This window comes from Lynx rufus, unplaced genomic scaffold (assembly GCF_022079265.1).
Source record: "Lynx rufus isolate CCGP_SWC_20201006 ecotype Redwood Valley unplaced genomic scaffold, mLynRuf1.p SCAF_2, whole genome shotgun sequence".
Lineage (NCBI taxonomy): Eukaryota > Metazoa > Chordata > Mammalia > Carnivora > Felidae > Lynx > Lynx rufus.
In genome coordinates this window covers 92,096,124-92,104,880 of record NW_025814834.1, presented here as the reverse complement: position 1 = coordinate 92,104,880, position 8,757 = coordinate 92,096,124, and positions in this window count along the sequence as shown.

Here is an 8,757-nt window from a genome sequence, read left to right as displayed (position 1 = left end):
AGACAGAACGAAAAGACAGACCTAGGAAACTTATACACCCTATTTATAGATCAAGAAGCTAAAATTTAGAGAATTTTTAAAGGCTACCAAAAACCTGCAGATTGTTTTACAGTAAATTACTTACAATAAATTTTTACATTAGGAATCTTAATATTACCTAAATCCAGGCTGCCTCACACCCTGTATCACCTCTCTCAGGAGTTGTCTGCAACGTGCTCTGCAACTGTATGATATTACTGTCATGTGAGAATATTCATGAGAATATGTGTGTACATTTCTTCAAAGTCAAGCAACGCATCTGTGGGCTTCAGCCACCAGGTAGTAGCTGCCTCCAGGCCATTTTCAGACTCCTGTTTCCCTCCTCCCTCCACTCCATCTGCTGCCTTTCCAATCTTTTCATGCTCCCTGTCAACTTCCTGAATTACAGGTCCATTCAAAGGCTGAACAAAAGAGAGAAAGAGGTGAGGGAGGAAACCTACCTGGCACAGCAAGTGAACTGCATTGAAACACTGTGAGGTACATGAAGGAGAGGACACTACTGCAGGTGTTCAATTGACAAAAAGTGGCCAGGCTGAAGAACAGAAAACAGAGAAAGCAACAGGATTTTAATTTTGTTCTGAATCTAAGCACAGGAGATTGAGACTGTGTAGTACATGAGGGTTAAAGGATAAGAGGGGAAATGAGAAAGCTTGGGTTATGGGCTCAGGTTTATGGACTCCTTATCAAGAAGTTTGAACACATTAGTTTAACTCCTGGGTTTCTGTTTCCTTACCACCAAAATGACTATGTTGTAGTCAAGGTTTCTAGTAGCTCTAACATTTGGTGAGGTTTTTATCTGGTACTGTGGTTTTGTGCCTTTTCATGGATGTATAGAATTACACCATATGGTTCCACTGCCATTTGAACCTCAGTGTCAAGTTTTGATGCTCATGGAGCATGAGCTTTTGCAAATAAACAATAATCCCAGTGTAACACTGTTATTTGGAAATCAATTATTCCAATTTCAAAAAAGTAGGGAAAACTCTGACTTACTGGCTTATTTAGCTGTAACCATAGCAAATGTTCTATTCATTTATTCATTCATTTAACCAAAATTGAAGGAACATCTACTATGGGCTAAGTTCTTATTATGCCTAGCCTTTGGAGTTCATAGTCCCTCTAGTGAGAAACAGAGATAGTATGGTATGGAAAATGCTGTGGGCTGTGTTAGAATACAGGTAAGCCCTCTAAAAGGTCAAAAAGGACATCTAGCTCAAGTCTTACAAGAACAAGAAAATGAATTCTATTAAGACAAAAGTAGTAATTTGTTAACACATCCCAGATAGGGCTGGCCATAGTTAAGAAAATAGGTATTTTGAAGATTAAATCATGATAGACTCTCATACACTGCTTATCAGTGAGCCAAAACACAGAAAGGTAAATTCCTTTGCTATTCATTACTGTTTTAAAGGTTTCCAAGAGATGTGAATCCTATATGTCAATCCCCCATACTTATCAATCCTTGCTTTGGGAATCAAACGTGCCTGAAATCTTAGGTATGGAAAGGACCTCACTAATCAGCTGGTTCAACCCACTTATTCAGAGATAAATTTATTGCTCCCAAGTCTCATAGTAGCAGAGGCAAATCTAGACCCCAAGTATCTGGAATCCCATTTCAATGTTTTGTTTTGTTTTGTTTTGTTTTCCCTACTGAACCTCCCTGTACTTCTCATCAGCCTATGTGCATAAATTTAAGAATGAAGTCAAGTGGTCTCTGTTATTCAACTGATCAACAAATCAATAATTTAAGAGACATGTTAGACCTATAAATGTCTTAGAATCAACCACGATTATATGCCAGTTATTCTGGCATATATTTATTTGTTTATTCCACAAACTGAGTTATACCTTCTGTTGGAATCACCTTGGCTCCAAATATCATAAATGGAGACAGTGAGTGGACTTTGCAATAACTTCCCCAGAGTCAAGTGAGGAAGTGGATAGTGGCTACTGCCACTGAACATTGATTTATGGTTTATTTGGCAAACATTTCATTTCATGAGCACCTAATACATGCCGGGCATCATCCTAAACAGTATCAGTGAAAAATACAATAATTGTAATAAGACAGCATCCAGGCCATATGATGCTTTTCAACTGAACAAAACAGACAATAAACAAAGAAACAAATACACATAATTATAATACCAAACAATAATAAGTATATGACAAAGTTTCAAAATGCAAGAAGTAAAAAAAGTTTTCTTTAAATTCTGAGGGAACAGAAAGTGCAGTAAGAAGAAACTGTAATGACTCACTTCCAGAAAGGAAAGATACTTGGATATATTGAAGCCTTTCACATTCACCTTCCTCTGTGGTGGAGTCATTCTTAGAAACGTAGTGGGAAGAAGTAGGAGGCATTCTCAATTTTTTTCTGGAGTGTCAAGAACCACCCTCCTAATTCTTATCAGACTGGTTTTTAGAGAGACATCAAACCTTAGCACTTTCTTCTCCAAACACGAGGTATTCCATGTGTTTTTATACTAGTCGGCAGTGGTTCTTTTAACATTCCTAGAAGAGCTCACAGTCCCCTTTGAATATCTGATTTAAAACAGAGGACTTCCCCTCACCCAAAATACCCACTGGTATCTACATAGAAAATGTTGCATTAAATTTTAGGTGGGCCATGAAAGACCCATGAAACTCCTAGAAACCACTCCAAAAATATAATACTTTTCTGTATTATGAGGAGTGGGTTCTAACTGGCTCAGACACAGTAGACTGTTATCCAAGAGTTCTTCAGCTTAAAAATTGCACAGAGATTTCTTGGCCAAAGGGCTTTAGGTTGCCAGGCTGTACTGCTCAGGGAGCAAAACTTACAAAAGTCAATAGTATTGCTGGTTATTAAAGACTCATAGGATTTAAATTCTCTCCATTTACAAAAGAATGTTAGGAATGCCTGGGTGGCTCAGTTGGTTGAGCATCCAACTCTTGATTTCCGCTCAGGCCATGATCCCGGGGTCCTGGGATCTAGCCCTGCATCAGGGTCCACACTGAGCATGATGCCTGCTTGGGATTCATTCTCTCTCTCCCCCTCTGTCCCTCTTCCCTGCTCACTCTCTCTTAAAAAATCAAATTTAATTTAATTTAATTTAATTTAATTTAATTTAATTTAATTTAAATTTAATTTAAAAACAATTTTAAATATATATGTGAAATTAGTCATTCCTGAAATGCCCAGAATAGATATAACAATGAAATTAATAAAACAGTGATTTTCAATCCTACCCACATATTAGAATCACTTGAGGAGTTTTTAAAAAGACTGATACTCAGGGCCATATCAGACCAACTAAATCAAAATCTCTCAAACTGGGGTCCAGGAACTAGGAGTGGTTAAAATCTCTCCAGATAATTCCACTGAAGAGCTTGGTTCCAACCCACTGTTTTGGGAGAGCTCACTGACTTTCATGTCTTGTGAACCTGGCTTTACTGAATTAAGAAGAGAAGTGGTTAAAACTAAATACAGTTGATTAGAGTTGTTTATGCAGTTTATCTGAACTCAAAGCTCAATAATTCTAATAGTTCTGAATAGTCCTAACATTTCACAGAATATATGAGGGATATAAAAACCTATCAATAACTAGATAATTGGTTTCCTTGTAAGAATCAAACAAAAATACCTGTGAACAAACATTCTTCCTACTCCTTCCTGGCATTCCAGGAACTAGCATAGACTCTGGCACATATAAAGGCTTAATTAACGTTTGCTGATTTACCCACATCATTTTGGTCCATCCCTTCTCCATCAAACACTCTAAGAAAGAGAACATCATGATCACTCAGTAAGTTATCTAATGGGGCATTTAACTGCACCCTTGAGAAGCAATATTAGTGAATTCATTCTTTCACTAAAATATTGACTATCTACTATGTGCCAGTTACCATAATTGGTGCTAGGGATGATAATGATAATAATTTAATCCTTTCAAAATCATTTCTAACATCTTCTTTTGAACAATTATTGGACTTTGGTTCCAAGAAGACCAAGAGACTCTCAAGACCACAGAATTAGTATGTGGCAGAAGGTAAACTGTTTCTCCAATCTTCTAACTCCCAATGCAATGCTATTTTGCAGGAAACAAAGTACATCACTTTTATTATATGTGTAAATTTAGAGTAATAAGACTAATTCTAAGAGTATATGATTGTGTAAAAAAGAAGTCACACCATGTGTCAATCTGCATAGAGGAACTTCCCAGTTCTATAAGTTTTGTGTAAGTAAGCATGGGATTAGAAACAGACTTTCTTTCATGTCCGCGTTGAAATGGATGTATATTTAGAGCAAATAATATCAAGTGCTTTGTAGTGTAAAGAAAATTGTCAGGGCACCTGAGTGGTTCAGTCAGTTAAGCATCCAGCTCTTAAGTTCCACTCAGGTCATGATCTCACAGTTGGTGAGATGGAGCCCCATGTTGGGCTCTACGCTGACAGCGCGGAGCCTGCTTGGGATCCTCTCTCCCTCTCTCTCTGCCCATCCCCTGCTTGCACACAAACTCTCTCTTTCTTTCTATCAAAATAAATAAATAAACTTAAAAAAAATAAAAAAGAAAATTGTCTCTGAGATTCTAGGAGAGTAAGTGAGGTAAGTAAAGCAAAGAATAATTTGAGAATAGCACACAGGTTTTAAGGAAAATAGAAAGAATATGAAGATGTTATTTTCAAAACAAGTCTCTAATTTCACACCAAAATATTAGTTGTTCAGAGATTACAGTTATTCACATAGATTACTATGGGAATTCCTAAAATTTAGAGAGGGAAAACCCCTAGTCATTACAGACACTGGTCCTCTTGCTGACCTCATCTACCACTCTTCCTTTCAGTCTCTATTCTCCGGTAGCTCTCACCTCCCAACATTCCTCAGGAAAGCCAAGGTCGAACCCCTCAGGGCATTTCTATAAAGGATTGTCTTTCCAACTCTTCAAAAGGGGCATACCTTTCCTCTTTCAATCTCTGTTTAGTTTTCCCTCCCAAAGAAGTCTTTTCTGATCATCCTATCTTGTGCCCCAACATTTCCTATACCCCTATACTTCCCTTTGATTTTCTTCTGAGCATTTACCACTCCCAGAGATTGTTTTACTTCCTTGTTTACATGGAAGTCTCTTTTACTAGTGTCTATGCTCTATGAAGGCAGAATTCTGGCTCTCTTTTTCATTGCTATATTCTTGTTACTAGAGCAATGCCTGCCTCATTGCATTCAATATTATTTCAATATTTATTAGTAAGGAAGAAAGGAACAAAAATTGGTAGAGTCAATGGCCAACATATAATACTAAAGTTCAGACAAATATATCATGTCTTTCCCATCTGATCAGTACAAAATTAAGATGAATAAAATCCAGTGTTGTCAAGGAGGTTAAAATATGTACCCTATAACATGAACTCTAGATTGGTACAACTTTTGGAGGGGAGTATTTAGCAGTATCTAACAACTTTTAAATTTTGGGCTATATATTTCTCTTTCTATCTATTGTCTTATTAATATAGTCAAAATAAATCAGTAATAAATTATACATGGATGTTTACAGCAGATTATATGTAATAGGTGAAAATTTTGCAAAGTTCTTAAATGTCCATCAATGGTTAAATAAATTGTGACACAAAGAAATGAATAACAAGTAGTTGTTAAAAAAGAATGAGGAGAATCTAAGTGGACTAGCACAGGATAATATCTGTGATACAATGTTAATAATTATGAATGAGGTATAGAACTATTTGTCTATCAATGCATAGAAATAGACTTGTAAGGACACAAAACTGACAACGACTTCTTTTAAATAGAGGGACTATGGCAAGGAGATGGTAATAAGAAGAAATTTTTCACATTTTACATACTATCAATTTATATTTTATTATTTTTTAAATTTATTATAATTTGTTTCTAAGGAAAACATACTTGGCTTATCCTTGGGTTTCTTGAGAAACCTAGCCTACCCTGTTGTCAGATGATTTTGCAAAATAATTGCTAGATTAGAAGCTTCATGGGAACAGAGAGCATGTGTGTCTAGGGCTCTATATGCCTATTTGAAAATCTGACACATAGAATGCACTCAATATAATATGTTGAATGAATGAAAAAAAAATGTCAGGGAATAATTTCGCCAATGTAATTTGTAAATTAGTCAACAGTATACAATTTTATTTAAAAAATTTTTTTTAATGTATGTTTATTTTTGAGACAGAGAGAGACAGAGCATGAGCGGGGAAGGGGCAGACAGAGAGGGAGACACAGAAACCAAAGCAGGTTCCAGGCTCTAAGCTGTCAGCACACAGCCTGACACGGGGCTTGAACTCACAAACTGTGAGATCATGACCTGAGTCGAAGTCGGGCGCTCAACCGACTTGAGCCACCAAGGCACCCTGGTATACATTTTTAAAATAAGGATATTCCTCACATTTGAAGTGATCACAAAATTTTTAAAAATTTTTAAAATTTAGAATTCTTTAAGTTTTTTTTTTTAATTCTCTAAATTTAAAAGCACACTGGATAGGGTATCATGAAAAGGCTTTGCCTTCAAGCATTTTGGTAGAATTCTAAGAATTGAGACTACGGTGTTGTTGTTGTTTTTTAATTTTTTACTGTATTGTCAGAAATTTGTGTTGCTCCTCATTTTTTTATTGTGGTAAAAAGTACATAATATAAAACTTACCAACTTAACCATTTTTAAGTGTACAGTTCAGTGGCATGAAGTACATTCATCTTCATTATTGTGCCATCATCACTATCCTGTCTCCAAACTCTTTTCATTTTGTACTTTGTACCCATTAAATAATAACTCTCCATTCCAACTTCCATTCTACTCTGTATCTCTATGAATTGACTACTCTAGATACCTCCTTATATAAGCAAAATCACACAGTACTTGTCCTTTTATGTCTGGCTTATTTCACGTAACATAATGGCCTCAAGATTCATCCATGTTGTTGCATGTTAGAATTTCCTTCCCTTTTAAGGCTGTATAATATCTCATCATATTAATACATCACAATTTGTTGATCTATTCATCTGTCAATGGACATTTGGGTTGCTTCTACCTTCTGGCTATTGTGAATAATGCTCCTATGGACATGGGTATATACAAATATCTCTTTGAATCCCTGCTTTCAAATATATATATATATATAATATATATATGTCCTGAATATATAGATTATATATATTATATATATTTTGAATGTATATATTTTATATACATATTCAGAATATATATAATATATATTCTGAATATATATATATTCATATATATATATATAATATATATTCTGAATATGTATATAATATATATTCAGAAGTGGAATAGCCAGATCATATGGCAATTCTATTTTTTAATTTTTTGAGAAACTGCCATACTGTTTTCCATAGCAGGTGCACAATTTTACACTCCCACCAACAGTGCACAAGGATTCAAATTTCTGCACATCCTCCCTAACACTGGTTATTTTCTCGGTTTTTGATAGTAACCATCCTAATGGGTGTGAGGTGTTAGGTTGCTGCTTGCTTTCTGAAATAACAAAATCTGGGAAAACCTCAACCTAAATGACCAACAAAAAGGGATGATAATATTTTTATTCTAAGACATTTATTTTTTAATTCTATCATCTCTGAAATAGGATGCATATTACTACTGGGTGTCATCTTATGGTTATATTTAATAGCACCATCTAACATCTCAATGGTATTTAAAACAATGGTGTTTTAAAATTAATACTGCTTTAGATTCAATGAAATATGGAACATCCAACATTTTAAACCACAAAGGATTAGACAAAGTATCTGAATTATATAGCAATAAGGATCAGTTGTAACAACCAACTTAAATGTACCCAAGAGAAAAAGTAACCAAGCAACAAGAAAAGGAATAATTATCATGTATTTTAAAATATATTTAAAGGAATAAGGATGCTGGTTGATTCCAGAACCTACTAGATCCTGAGCTGTATAACCTTTGGCAAGTTATTACCTGCTCTGTGGTGCAACTGCCAAATGGGAATAACAATATTCCTATGATATTATACTTATATCTTATTTGTTAGAACTTAGCAAATGGCAATAGGGATTAGAGGATAATTTATATTTTTCCCCCCTAAGGTAAAAATCAGACCTTCTACCATTAGAGAAGAAAGAAAACAATAATAGGAAATAGTTTTCAGTCTTTATCAAAGGCATTAAAATTATTCCAATGAGGAGTGCCTGGGTGGCTCAGTCGGTTGGGCATCGGACTTTGGCTCAGGTCATGATCTCACAGTCCATGAGCTCAAGCCCTGTGTTGGGCTCTGTTCTGACAGCTCAGAGCCTGGAGCCTATTTCGGACTCTGAGTCTCCCTCTCTCTCTGCCCCTCCACTGCTCATGCTCTGTCTCTCTCTGTCTCAAAAATAAATAAAAAATTTTAAAAGAAATTTAAAAAATAAAATATAAAATAATTCCAATGAATATCCAGTAATAGTTCACTATTCTTCTGAATTAACACCTTTTCTTTAGATTTTTTTCATCCATTAAACCTTTATATTATAGATATTTCTGAGGTACAATAATGACTGAGAACAAAATGGAAATAAAAAAGTAAAAAAAAAAAAAGAAAAAAATTTTTTTTCTGAAAAAGATTCAAATTGCTAAAGATACATTTGCAATTGCTAAAGATACATTTGCCTCTCCCCAAATGCTCAAAGATATGATTATATAAAGTGGTATATATGATAAAATTTCATTTAACTCAATT